General features: G+C 62.4%; 1 protein-coding gene and 1 pseudogene across 1 annotated transcript in view; one reads left to right on the top strand and one right to left on the bottom strand.

Moving 5' to 3' along the window:
• Positions 1 to 14,487, bottom strand: part of LOC135040591 (aldehyde dehydrogenase family 3 member B1-like) — a 270,098-nt gene that overhangs the window by 12,256 nt on the left and 243,355 nt on the right. The gene's annotated exons all lie outside the window — the stretch shown is intronic.
• On the top strand, positions 14,286 to 14,404 carry LOC135040592 (5S ribosomal RNA; annotated as a pseudogene).

Below are 14,487 nucleotides of genomic sequence, written 5' to 3'. Positions count from 1 at the left end.
AGCTAGTGGGGTGAGACCCAAAAGTATCTGTATAACATTACTGACTGTGGGGGTAATTCAGACCTGATTGTAGCAGCAAATTTGTTAGCAGTTGGGCAAAACTATGTGCACTGCAGGTGGGGCAGATGTAACATGTGCAGAGAGAGTGAGATTTGGGTGGTTTATATTGTTTCTGTGCAGGGTAAATACTGGCTGCTTTATTTTTACACTGCAATTAAGATTTCAGTTTGAACACACCACACCCAAATCTAACTCTCTCTGCACATGTTACATCTGCCCCACCTGCAGTGCACATGGGGGTCATTCTGACCCGATCTCTCGCTGCAGTTTATCGCAGCGATCGGGTCGGAACTGCACATGCACCGGCGCCGCAGTGCGCAGGACCAAGCCAGCCGTCGTTGCCTAGCGATCGCCTCTGAGGCAGAGGCGGTCGCTCGGCGGGAGGGGGCTGGATGGCGGCGTTAAGCCGCCATTTAGGTAGCGCGGTCCGGGCAATGCAGGCGTGGCCGGAGCATTGGGGGGACAGGCCACGGTGGCTGCGTGACGTCACACGCAGCCGCTGCGCCCCGGTGCAGCGAAGAGGTTCTCCTGGCCAGCTGCAGGAGCTGCGCTGCCGGGAGTAACTCCTGAGATGCAAAAGCATCGTCACCGTCCTATGCTTTTGCATTTCTGCGGGGAAGGGGGGCGGCACTGACATGCGGGGAGGACTAGCCCTGTGCTGGGGGGTGGGCGGCACTGACATGCGGGGAGGACTAGCCCTGTGCTGGGGGGCGGGCGGCACTGACATGCGGGGAGGACTAGCCCTGTGCTGGGGGGGAGGGCGGCACTGACATGCGGGGAGGACTGGCCCTGTGCTGGGGGGGGGGGGGGGGCGGCACTGACATGCGGGGAGGACTAGCCCTGTGCTGGGGGGGGGGGGGGGGCGGCACTGACATGCGGGGAGGACTAGCCCTGTGCTGGGGGGCGGGCGGCACTGACATGCGGGGAGGACTAGCCCTGTGCTGGGGGGCGGGCGGCACTGACATGCGGGGAGGACTAGCCCTGTGCTGGGGGCGGGCGGCACTGACATGCGGGGAGGACTAGCCCTGTGCTGGGGGGGGGGGGGGCGGCACTGACATGCGGGGAGGACTAGCCCTGTGCTGGGGGGCGGGCGGCACTGACATGCGGGGAGGACTAGCCCTGTGCTGGGGGGGCGGGCGGCACTGACATGCGGGGAGGACTAGCCCTGTGCTGGGGGGGAGGGCGGCACTGACATGCGGGGAGGACTAGCCCTGTGCTGGGGGCGGGCGGCACTGACATGCGGGGAGGACTAGCCCTGTGCTGGGGGGGGGGGGCGGCACTGACATGCGGGGAGGACTAGCCCTGTGCTGGGGGGGCGGGCGGCACTGACATGCGGGGAGGACTAGCCCTGTGCTGGGGGGCGGGCGGCACTGACATGCGGGGAGGACTAGCCCTGTGCTGGGGGGCGGGCGGCACTGACATGCGGGGAGGACTAGCCCTGTGCTGGGGGGCGGGCGGCACTGGACATGCGGGGAGGACTAGCCCTGTGCTGGGGCGGGCGGGCACTGACATGCGGGGAGGACTAGCCCTGTGCTGGGGGGGGGAGGGCGGCACTGACATGCGGGGAGGGACTAGCCCTGTGCTGGGGGGCGGGCGGCACTGACATGCGGGGAGGACTAGCCCTGTGCTGGGGGCGGGCGGCACTGACATGCGGGGAGACTAGCCCTGTGCTGGGGGGGGGGGGCGGCACTGACATGCGGGGAGGACTAGCCCTGTGCTGGGGGCGGGCGGCACTGACATGCGGGGAGGACTAGCCCTGTGCTGGGGGGAGGGGGAGGGCGGCACTGACATGCGGGCGGACTAGCCCTGTGCTGGGGGGGGGGGGGGGGGGCGGCACTGACATGCGGGGCGGACTAGCCCCTGTGCTGGGGGGGGGGGGGGGGGGCGGCACTGACATGCGGGGCGGACTAGCCCTGTGCTGGGGGGCGGGCGGGCACTGACATGCGGGGAGGACTAGCCCCTGTGCTGGGGCGGGGCGGCACTGACATGCGGGGAGGACTAGCCCTGTGCTGGGGGGGGAGGGGGGGGGGGCGGCACTGACATGCGGGGCGGACTAGCCCTGTGCTGGGGGGGGGGGGGTGGGGGCGGCACTGACATGCGGGGAGGACTAGCCCTGTGCTGGGGGCGGGCGGCACTGACATGCGGGGAGGACTAGCCCTGTGCTGGGGGCGGGCGGGCACTGACATGCGGGGAGGACTAGCCCTGTGCTGGGGGGGGCGGGGGGCGGCACTGACATGCGGGGAGGACTAGCCCTGTGCTGGGGGCGGGCGGCACTGACATGCGGGGAGGACTAGCCCTGGCTGGGGGGAGGGGGGGCGGCACTGACATGCGGGGAGGACTAGCCCTGTGCTGGGGGGGGGGGGGGGCGGCACTGACATGCGGGGAGGACTAGCCCTGTGCTGGGGGCGCGGGGCCGGCACTGAAAGCGGGGGAGGACTAGCCCTGTGCTGGGGGCGGGCGGCACTGACATGCGGGGAGGACTAGCCTGTGCTGGGGGGCGGGGGCGGCACTGACATGCGGGGAGGACTAGCCCTGTGCTGGGGGGCGGGCGGGCACTGACATGCGGGGAGGACTAGCCCTGTGCTGGGGGCGGGCGGCACTGACATGCGGGGAGGACTAGCCCTGTGCTGGGGGGGGGGGGGGGGGCGGCCACTGACATGCGGGGGAGGACTAGCCCTGTGCTGGGGGGCGGGCGGCACTGACATGCGGGGAGGACTAGCCCTGTGCTGGGGGGCGGGGGCGGCACTGACATGCGGGGAGGACTAGCCCTGTGCTGGGGGCGGGCGGCACTGACATGCGGGGGAGGACTAGCCCTGTGCTGGGGGGGGGGGGGCGGCACTGACATGCGGGGAGGACTAGCCCTGTGCTGGGGGGCGGGCGGCACTGACATGCGGGGAGGACTAGCCCTGTGCTGGGGGGCGGGCGGCACTGACATGCGGGGAGGACTAGCCCTGTGCTGGGGGCGGGGCGGCACTGACATGCGGGGAGGACTAGCCCTGTGCTGGGGGGCGTGCGGCATTGACATGCGGGGAGGACTAGCCCTGTGCTGGGGGGGGGCGGGGGGGGCGGCACTGACATGCGGGGAGGACTAGCCCTGTGCTGGGGGGCGGGCGGCACTGACATGCGGGGAGGACTAGCCCTGTGCTGGGGGGCGGGCTGGTACTGACATGCGGGGAGGGACTAGCCTGTGCTGGGTGGCGGGTGGCACTGACATGCGGGAGGACTAGCCCTGTGCTGGGGGGCGGGCGGCACTGACATGCGGGGAGGACTAGCCCTGTGCTGGGGGGGGGGAGGGCGGCACTGACATGCGGGGAGGACTAGCCCTGTGCTGGGGGGCGGGCGGCACTGACATGCGGGGAGGACTAGCCCTGTGCTGGGGGCGGGCGGGCACTGACATGCGGGGGAGGACTAGCCCTGTGCTGGGGGGGGAGGGCGGCACTGACATGCGGGGAGGACTAGCCCTGTGCTGGGGGCGGGCGGCACTGACATGCGGGGAGGACTAGCCCTGTGCTGGGGGGAGGGGGGGCGGCACTGACATGCGGGGCGGACTAGCCCTGTGCTGGGGGGGGGGGGGCGGCACTGACATGCGGGGCGGACTAGCCCTGTGCTGGGGGGGGGGGGGCGGCACTGACATGCGGGGCGGACTAGCCCTGTGCTGGGGGCGGGGGGCGGCACTGACATTGCGGGGAGGACTAGCCCTGTGCTGGGGGCGGGCGGCACTGACATGCGGTGAGGGACTAGCCCTGTGCTGGGGGAGGGGGGGCGGCACTGACATGCGGGGCGGACTAGCCCTGTGCTGGGGGGGGGGGGGGCGGCACTGACATGCGGGGAGGACTAGCCCTGTGCTGGGGGCGGGCGGCACTGACATGCGGGGAGGACTAGCCCTGTGCTGGGGGGCGGGCGGCACTGACATGCGGGAGACTAGCCCTGTGCTGGGGCGGGCGCACTGACATGCGGGGAGGACTAGCCCTGTGCTGGGGGGCGGGCGGCACTGACATGCGGGGGGGGAGGGGGGACTAGCCCTGTGCTGGGGGGAGGGGGGGCGGCACTGACATGCGGGGCGGACTAGCCCTGTGCTGGGGGGGGGGCGGCACTGACATGCGGGGCGGACTAGCCCTGTGCTGTGCTGGGGGGAGGGGGGGGCGGCACTGACATGCGGGGAGGACTAGCCCTGTGCTGGGGGGGGGGCGGCACTGACATGCGGGGCGGACTAGCCCTGTGCTGGGGGGGGGGGGGCGGCACTGACATGCGGGGCGGACTAGCCCTGTGCTGGGGGGGGGGGCGGCACTGACATGCGGGGCGGACTAGCCCTGTGCTGGGGGCGGGCGGCACTGACATGCGGGGAGGACTAGCCCTGTGCTGGGGGCGGGCGGCACTGACATGCGGGGAGGACTAGCCCTGTGCTGGGGGAGGGGGGGGCGGCACTGACATGCGGGGAGGACTAGCCCTGTGCTGGGGGGGGGGCGGCACTGACATGCGGGGCGGACTAGCCCTGTGCTGGGGGGGGGGGGCGGCACTGACATGCGGGGCGGACTAGCCCTGTGCTGGGGGCGGGCGGCACTGACATGCGGGGAGGACTAGCCCTGTGCTGGGGGGGGGGGCGGCACTGACATGCGGGGCGGACTAGCCCTGTGCTGGGGGGGGGGGGCGGCACTGACATGCGGGGCGGACTAGCCCTGTGCTGGGGGGGGGGGCGGCACTGACATGCGGGGCGGACTAGCCCTGTGCTGGGGGCGGGCGGCACTGACATGCGGGGAGGACTAGCCCTGTGCTGGGGGGGGGGGAATGGGCCTGACATGCGGGGAGGACTAGCCCTGTGCTGGGGGGGGGGGGGGGGGAATGGGCCTGACATGCGGGAGGACTAGCCCTGTGCTGGGGGGCGGGCGGCACTGACATGCGGGGAGGACTAGCCTGTGCTGGGGGGGAGGGCGGCACTGACATGCGGGGAGGACTGGCCCTGTGCGGGGGGGGGGGGGCGGCACTGACATGCGGGGAGGACTAGCCCTGTGCTGGGGGGGGGGGGGGCGGCACTGACATGCGGGGAGGACTAGCCCTGTGCTGGGGGGCGGGCGGCACTGACATGCGGGGAGGACTAGCCCTGTGCTGGGGGGCGGGCGGCACTGACATGCGGGGAGGACTAGCCCTGTGCTGGGGGCGGGCGGCACTGACATGCGGGGAGGACTAGCCCTGTGCTGGGGGGGGGGGGGGCGGCACTGACATGCGGGGAGGACTAGCCCTGTGCTGGGGGGCGGGCGGCACTGACATGCGGGGAGGACTAGCCCTGTGCTGGGGGGGGCGGGCGGCACTGACATGCGGGGAGGACTAGCCCTGTGCTGGGGGGGCGGGCGGCACTGACATGCGGGGAGGACTAGCCCTGTGCTGGGGGCGGGCGGCACTGACATGCGGGGAGGACTAGCCCTGTGCTGGGGGGGGGCGGGCGGCACTGACATGCGGGGAGGACTAGCCCTGTGCTGGGGGGCGGGCGGCACTGACATGCGGGGAGGACTAGCCCTGTGCTGGGGGGCGGGCGGCACTGACATGCGGGGAGGACTAGCCCTGTGCTGGGGGGGCGGGCGGCACTGACATGCGGGGAGGACTAGCCCTGTGCTGGGGGGGCGGGCGGCACTGACATGCGGGGAGGACTAGCCCTGTGCTGGGGGGCGGGCGGCACTGACATGCGGGGAGGACTAGCCCTGTGCTGGGGGGCGGGCGGCACTGACATGCGGGAGGACTAGCCCCTGTGCTGGGGGGGGGGAGGGCGGCACTGACATGCGGGGAGGACTAGCCCTGTGCTGGGGGCGGGCGGCACTGACATGCGGGGAGGACTAGCCCTGGAGGACTAGCCCTGTGCTGGGGGGCGGGCGGCACTGACATGCGGGGAGGACTAGCCCTGTGCTGGGGGGGGGAGGGCGGCACTGACATGCGGGGAGGACTAGCCCTGTGCTGGGGGGCGGGCGGCACTGACATGCGGGGAGGACTAGCCCTGTGCTGGGGGGAGGGGGGCGGCACTGACATGCGGGCGGACTAGCCCTGTGCTGGGGGGGGGGGGGGGCGGCACTGACATGCGGGGAGGACTAGCCCTGTGCTGGGGGGCGGGCGGCACTGACATGCGGGGAGGACTAGCCCTGTGCTGGGGGGCGGGCGGCACTGACATGCGGGGAGGACTAGCCCTGTGCTGGGGGCGGGCGGCACTGACATGCGGGGAGGACTAGCCCTGTGCTGGGGGGGGGGGGGGGGCGGCACTGACATGCGGGGAGGACTAGCCCTGTGCTGGGGGGCGGGCGGCACTGACATGCGGGGAGGACTAGCCCTGTGCTGGGGGGCGGGCGGCACTGACATGCGGGGAGGACTAGCCCTGTGCTGGGGGGGAGGGCGGCACTGACATGCGGGGAGGACTAGCCCTGTGCTGGGGGCGGGCGGCACTGACATGCGGGGAGGACTAGCCCTGTGCTGGGGGGGGGGGGGGGCGGCACTGACATGCGGGGAGGACTAGCCCTGTGCTGGGGGGGCGGGCGGCACTGACATGCGGGGAGGACTAGCCCTGTGCTGGGGGGCGGGCGGCACTGACATGCGGGGAGGACTAGCCCTGTGCTGGGGGGCGGGGCGGCACTGACATGCGGGGAGGACTAGCCCTGTGCTGGGGGGCGGGCGGCACTGACATGCGGGGAGGACTAGCCCTGTGCTGGGGGGCGGGCGGCACTGACATGCGGGGAGGACTAGCCCTGTGCTGGGGGCGGGCGGCACTGACATGCGGGGAGGACTAGCCCTGTGCTGGGGGGGGGGAGGGCGGCACTGACATGCGGGGAGGACTAGCCCTGTGCTGGGGGGCGGGCGGCACTGACATGCGGGGAGGACTAGCCCTGTGCTGGGGGCGGGCGGCACTGACATGCGGGGAGGACTAGCCCTGTGCTGGGGGGGGGGAGGGCGGCACTGACATGCGGGGAGGACTAGCCCTGTGCTGGGGGCGGGGCGGCACTGACATGCGGGGAGGACTAGCCCTGTGCTGGGGGGAGGGGGGGCGGCACTGACATGCGGGCGGACTAGCCCTGTGCTGGGGGGGGGGGGGGGCGGCACTGACATGCGGGGCGGACTAGCCCTGTGCTGGGGGGGGGGGGGGGGCGGCACTGACATGCGGGGCGGACTAGCCCTGTGCTGGGGGCGGGCGGCACTGACATGCGGGGAGGACTAGCCCTGTGCTGGGGGCGGGCGGCACTGACATGCGGGGAGGACTAGCCCTGTGCTGGGGGGAGGGGGGGCGGCACTGACATGCGGGGCGGACTAGCCCTGTGCTGGGGGGGGGGGGGGCGGCACTGACATGCGGGGAGGACTAGCCCTGTGCTGGGGGCGGGCGGCACTGACATGCGGGGAGGACTAGCCCTGTGCTGGGGGCGGGAGGCACTGACATGCGGGGAGGACTAGCCCTGTGCTGGGGGGGGGGGGGCGGCACTGACATGCGGGGAGGACTAGCCCTGTGCTGGGGGGCGGGCGGCACTGACATGCGGGGAGGACTAGCCCTGTGCTGGGGGGAGGGGGGCGGCACTGACATGCGGGGAGGACTAGCCCTGTGCTGGGGGGGGGGGGGGGGGGCGGCACTGACATGCGGGGAGGACTAGCCCTGTGCTGGGGGGCGGGCGGCACTGACATGCGGGGAGGACTAGCCCTGTGCTGGGGGGGGGGCGGCACTGACATGCGGGGAGGACTAGCCCTGTGCTGGGGGGCGGGCGGCACTGACATGCGGGGAGGACTAGCCCTGTGCTGGGGGGCGGGCGGCACTGACATGCGGGGAGGACTAGCCCTGTGCTGGGGGCGGGCGGCACTGACATGCGGGGAGGACTAGCCCTGTGCTGGGGGGGGGGGGGGCGGCACTGACATGCGGGGAGGACTAGCCCTGTGCTGGGGGGCGGGCGGCACTGACATGCGGGGAGGACTAGCCCTGTGCTGGGGGGCGGGCGGCACTGACATGCGGGGAGGACTAGCCCTGTGCTGGGGCGGGCGGCATTGACATGCGGGGAGGACTAGCCCTGTGCTGGGGGGGGGGGGGGCGGCACTGACATGCGGGGAGGACTAGCCCTGTGCTGGGGGGCGGGCGGCACTGACATGCGGGGAGGACTAGCCCTGTGCTGGGGGGGGCGGGGCGGCACTGACATGCGGGGAGGACTAGCCTTGTGCTGGGTGGCGGGCGGCACTGACATGCGGGGAGGACTAGCCCTGTGCTGGGGGGCGGGCGGCACTGACATGCGGGGAGGACTAGCCCTGTGCTGGGGGGGGGGAGGGCGGCACTGACATGCGGGGAGGACTAGCCCTGTGCTGGGGGGCGGGCGGCACTGACATGCGGGGAGGACTAGCCCTGTGCTGGGGGCGGGCGGCACTGACATGCGGGGAGGACTAGCCCTGTGCTGGGGGGGGGAGGGCGGCACTGACATGCGGGGAGGACTAGCCCTGTGCTGGGGGGGGCGGGGCGGCACTGACATGCGGGGAGGACTAGCCCTGTGCTGGGGGGAGGGGGGGGCGGCACTGACATGCGGGGCGGACTAGCCCTGTGCTGGGGGGGGGGGGCGGCACTGACATGCGGGGCGGACTAGCCCTGTGCTGGGGGGGGGGGGGGGCGGCACTGACATGCGGGGCGGACTAGCCCTGTGCTGGGGGCGGGCGGCACTGACATGCGGGGAGGACTAGCCCTGTGCTGGGGGCGGGCGGCACTGACATGCGGGGAGGACTAGCCCTGTGCTGGGGGAGGGGGGGCGGCACTGACATGCGGGGCGGACTAGCCCTGTGCTGGGGGGGGGGGGGCGGCACTGACATGCGGTGAGGACTAGCCCTGTGCTGGGGGCGGGCGGCACTGACATGCGGGGAGGACTAGCCCTGTGCTGGGGGGCGGGCGGCACTGACATGCGGGGGAGGACTAGCCCTGTGCTGGGGGCGGGCGGCACTGACATGCGGGGAGGACTAGCCCTGTGCTGGGGGCGGGCGGCACTGACATGCGGGGAGGACTAGCCCTGTGCTGGGGGGAGGAAGGGCGGCACTGACATGCGGGGCGGACTAGCCCTGTGCTGGGGGGGGGGGGCGGCACTGACATGCGGGGCGGACTAGCCCTGTGCTGGGGGGCGGGCGGCACTGACATGCAGGGAGGACTAGCCCTGTGCTGGGGGGAGGGGGGGGGCGGCACTGACATGCGGGGAGGACTAGCCCTGTGCTGGGGGGGGGGGGCGGCACTGACATGCGGGGCGGACTAGCCCTGTGCTGGGGGGGGGGGGGCGGCACTGACATGCGGGGCGGACTAGCCCTGTGCTGGGGGGGGGGGGCGGCACTGACATGCGGGGCGGACTAGCCCTGTGCTGGGGGCGGGCGGCACTGACATGCGGGGAGGACTAGCCCTGTGCTGGGGGCGGGCGGCACTGACATGCGGGGAGGACTAGCCCTGTGCTGGGGGGAGGGGGGGGCGGCACTGACATGCGGGGAGGACTAGCCCTGTGCTGGGGGGGGGGCGGCACTGACATGCGGGGCGGACTAGCCCTGTGCTGGGGGGGGGGGGCGGCACTGACATGCGGGGCGGACTAGCCCTGTGCTGGGGGCGGGCGGCACTGACATGCGGGGAGGACTAGCCCTGTGCTGGGGGGGGGGGGCGGCACTGACATGCGGGGCGGACTAGCCCTGTGCTGGGGGGGGGGGCGGCACTGACATGCGGGGCGGACTAGCCCTGTGCTGGGGGGGGGGGGGCGGCACTGACATGCGGGGCGGACTAGCCCTGTGCTGGGGGCGGGCGGCACTGACATGCGGGGAGGACTAGCCCTGTGCTGGGGGGGGGGGAATGGGCCTGACATGCGGGGAGGACTAGCCCTGTGCTGGGGGGGGGGGGGGGGGAATGGGCCTGACATGCGGGGAGGACTAGCCCTGTGCTGGGGGGGGGGGGGGGGAATGGGCCTGACATGCGGGGAGGACTAGCCCTGTGCTGGGGGGGGGGGGGGGGAATGGGCCTGACATGCGGGGAGGACTAGCCCTGTGCTGGGGGGGGGGGGAATGGGCCTGACATGCGGGGAGGACTAGCCCTGTGCTGGGGGGGGGGGAAATGGGCCTGACATGCGGGGAGGACTAGCCCTGTGCTGGGGGGGGGGGGGAATGGGCCTGACATGCGGGGAGGACTAGCCCTGTGCTGGGGGGGGGGGGGAAATGGGCCTGACATGCGGGGAGGACTAGCCCTGTGCTGCGGGGCGGGCGGCACTGACATGCGGGGAGGACTAGCCCTGTGCTGGGGGGAGGGGGGGGCACTGACATGCGGGGTGGACTAGCCCTGTGCTGGGGGGGCCGGCACTGACATGCGGGGTGGACTAGCTCTGTGCTGGGCATCCCCCCGCATGTCTGAGTGCCTGATCGTAGTTGTGCTAAATTTATCACAGCTAAGATCAACTCGGAACGACCTCCAGGGTTTTTCCCAACTGCTAACAAATTTGCTGCTGTGATCAGGTCTGAATTACCCTGTGTCTCTTCTAAATTTAAACCAAATACGCATATTCTAGCATCAAACCGGGAATGGAGGGAACCGTAAGCAAAATATCCCATACCGGAGTCCAGAAAGGAGACAACTCAGGGCAATCCTATAGGAGGTGTCAGAAACGGTCATTCTCTGTACACCATTTAGGGCAAAGGGATTCAGCTCTAAGACCAGCTTGCAGCAAGGTTACAGGTGTACGACATACAGTGGTGCTGGACAGTTCCAGAATTTTCTATATTTCTCTTACGTCCTTGGGGATATTGGGAATCCATTTAGTACCATGGGGTATAGACGAGTCCACTAGGAGCCATGAGCACTTTAAGAATTTGATAGTGTGGGCTGGCTCCTCCCTTTATGCGCATTTTAGGGAAAAGGGAAGAGGGAAATTTGTTGCACAGGAGACTCAGATGAACTTAATTTTATTTATTTTGAGTTACAGAATATATACTTGAAAAAAAACCCTGTTATTAATTTTTCTATTATAAGAGTATATAAATAGGGGGTGCTACCACAGATCTTAACATTATTGTAGACAAAAGAGAGAAGAGAGAAAGAGATCTGTTTCTGGTGCACATAAGTTTTTTATAAAAATTAACTTTTATTGTTTCCTTAAAATAATTGGAAAGAATCTACTATTGCATCCAGAATTTCCTGGATGCACTTAATGCGAAATATTAAAACAAAACAAAATATAAGGTGATACGAAAATAGACAAGACTGTGTGTAATAGAGAAAAACAGAAATAAGTTGGTTAAAAACTCCCAGCTGGGCGTCTTTTTTATGTCTACTGGCTGATATATATTGTCTTATCTGACTAATAACAGTGTTTTCTAATACAATAGTGCTACAGTAATAAAGGAACAAATATTTGCTTCTGGGTTTCTCTGAAATATTACACAAATGTTTTTTTTTTTTTTTTACGTACGTTTCGCAAAAAGCTTCGTCAGGGTAACCAGAGGCAGGGGAAGTGTGATCCTTTTATTTGGTCCGCTGCCAATCACTGTGTCCTGCAGATTTTCAAAACTTACATCGGCGCCAAGAGCCGTTGTAGTGTGGAATCCTTCTCCGTCTGGATTCATTGAACCAAAGGCCGTCAATTATATCAATAAATCCGTGCATATATTACAGCTGATGTGGTTGCCGGGTGACGATCCCGTCCACAAATTGTACAAAATTCCACTTGTTAGTTTGCATACTAACACATCTATGTTGCAGACACATTATTAGTGTATATTAAATTATTATATAAGGTAATAATGCCCTTTTGTCCAATTAATGTTATTAGACTTTATTATTTATTGTGTCCAAATACACATTTAATTAAATAAAGATATAGTAAAAATGAATATAAAATAAATGTAAAATAATAATAAGAAAAATTACTGTATTATAGATATGAATAAAATTTGATAATCTATATATATATATATATGCATATAAGACGATTTGTTATAAAGTATATTGACATATTTATATATATATATATATGCAGTTGGAATTTATACTTTTTTATTTTTATTTTTTAATTTTTATTTTTAATTTTTTATTATTTCTTAATATATGTTTCTCTGATATATTTAAATGTCCCTCATTGATAATTTAACAAAAGGTGGAGGATGGGTGAAAAAAAGAGGAAAGAAAGAAAATATGTTGTGGTAAGTTGTGCAAAAATCAAAAAAGGGAAAAAGAGGACATGTGTGTGACTTAAATAGTGAGGTGATGAATATAGTGTGTGTATCTTGAAGAGAATATTCTAAGGGTTATTATCATTACTACATTAATTATAAATAGATTCTTTCAGTGGAACCCATTTATAAAACTAGATTCGTGAGGTAAGCTGCATCAAAATGTGTAAACCATGTGAAAGTGCTGTGCAAATCATGCTGAACACTGTGTGAATCTCTCTCCAGAGAGATATGTGAAGACAAACTCAAATATTCAAATAGTGTGTATATCATAAGAAACTATGATATATAGTGCACTACCTCAAGTGAAAATATTGTTATTGCATATTGAATTCTCCTAAAATTATATATCCATTATCTAAAGTGATATTACAAATCATCTCCAAGGGGTCCTTAAACTACTATTATGTAAATCTTTAATGATGAATATTGTTACAAATCCATATGGGGTAGTGGATATATATGTATATAGATTCATAGTCTGTATCATTATGATTTTAAGTATTTTTAATTTTTATCAATGTCTACAGATATAGTTGTGTCGTTACCGAGTAGAGGACTAAAATAAGGTCACTTATTACCAAAAATGTTTATATTTTGACTCTCAAAATGGAGAGCCATTGTAATTACATTTTCTGAAGGCCTGATATCTTCAATATATTCTTTAATAGGAAATCCCAAGGGGCGGAAAGGAAAAAAATAACGTTAATTGCCATGTTCCAGGTAAATGTGTGTCCAATTTACTGTAATAGATGTTACATATTAGTAGGGAGTCATTCATCCCAGAACTCAGGTAAATAGTTATATTCAGATTGATTTCTTATTTGGCAATACTATTAGTCAAATTGGTACATTTGATATTACCTCCTAGATTTAACTTTAAGTAATCCATACGGGGAGAGATATTTTGTGTATTAGGTTACTGTATCATAAGGAAATGGTCATACAGAGGGATGGGAATCCCCTGTGGTGGTCCTGTGGAAAACATGTTTCACCCGTTAGGGCTTGTTCACTTCCTGGACCCGACAGACACTTAGACATGAAGGGTTTAAAAACCAAAACACAGCCGTGATTGGCGGACATTCACGCTCCCCACTGAATCAGCCTGTGCTGTGAGAGGGAGCCACCTTATTCCCGCCCCGATCGTCTGCTCCGAGATATCAGCCGCGATTGGCGGCCACCTTAATTGCAGTGGTTTTTAAACCCTTCATGTCTAAGTGTCTGTCGGGTCCAGGAAGTGAACAAGCCCTAACGGGTGAAACGTGTTTTCCACAGGACCACCACAGGGGACCTTCTCACGGAGTCTTTTGCTGGCAGCAGTCTCTCCTATAACCGTGACACTCTGGAACATTTCTATCTAACCGCACAATGGACTGTATCATAAGCCTGCACCCGCAGGGTGAATGTATCTAAGCGACAGTGTAGTATAATACGCCTTACTGACACATACTTACCTTCTAATGCATAATTATTGTGCGATACATTGTCTCTAAATTACTTGTATTATTGCAGGGTATAGTTACAAATTCTGTGTGCCAATATACTGTATATAACCTTGGGCAAAATACTTGTAATATACGTGCAGATATTATCACAAACGAATTTAGACATCCTATAAAGGGATAACATTCTCATTTTCATTTCTGCTAGTGTCTATCGGCTTTTGGCATATACCTAATATCCACACATAGCTTGTCAGAGAATTATTGTTCCAGTGTCCGGGTTGTGCTTTCTTTCTAATCCTATGTGACGGTTATACTTAGTGTCTCCGTATATGATCACGTATGATCTACATATTATTTAGGATTGGCCTAATGGTTTAAAACAATTATATAATCCTTGGTATAAATTTTTTTTCTGACTTTTACTTTTTTTCCGTGGACTCTCATTCACGATTCAGGGCACACGGCACCCATTGAGTGGTGTCCGCTGGGCCGTGTCTAACGTGGAAAGTAGATCCACATGGTATACTTCTCTTTTCTGGCATAAATTTGTTTCTTCAAAATTCCTATATAGGTGCACTCTCATTGGTACACAAATCACATATTCCTCTCTACTACCATACCACGCTGCAAATGCCCGATCTCGTCCGATCTTGGAAGCCAAACAGCGTTGGGCTGGGTTAGTATCGGGGGAGGAGACCTCCTGTGAATACCCGGTGTTGTAGAGTATTAATGATTTTTCTCTATGAGAAAAGTGACAACAACAGCAGTATCACCATTTTTTCTTCCTTCATATCTTCAGTCTGTTGAC

This window comes from Pseudophryne corroboree, unplaced genomic scaffold, assembly GCF_028390025.1.
Source record: "Pseudophryne corroboree isolate aPseCor3 unplaced genomic scaffold, aPseCor3.hap2 scaffold_748, whole genome shotgun sequence".
NCBI classification, from domain to species: Eukaryota; Metazoa; Chordata; class Amphibia; order Anura; family Myobatrachidae; genus Pseudophryne; species Pseudophryne corroboree.
This window is presented reverse-complemented; position numbering and strand designations above follow the sequence as displayed.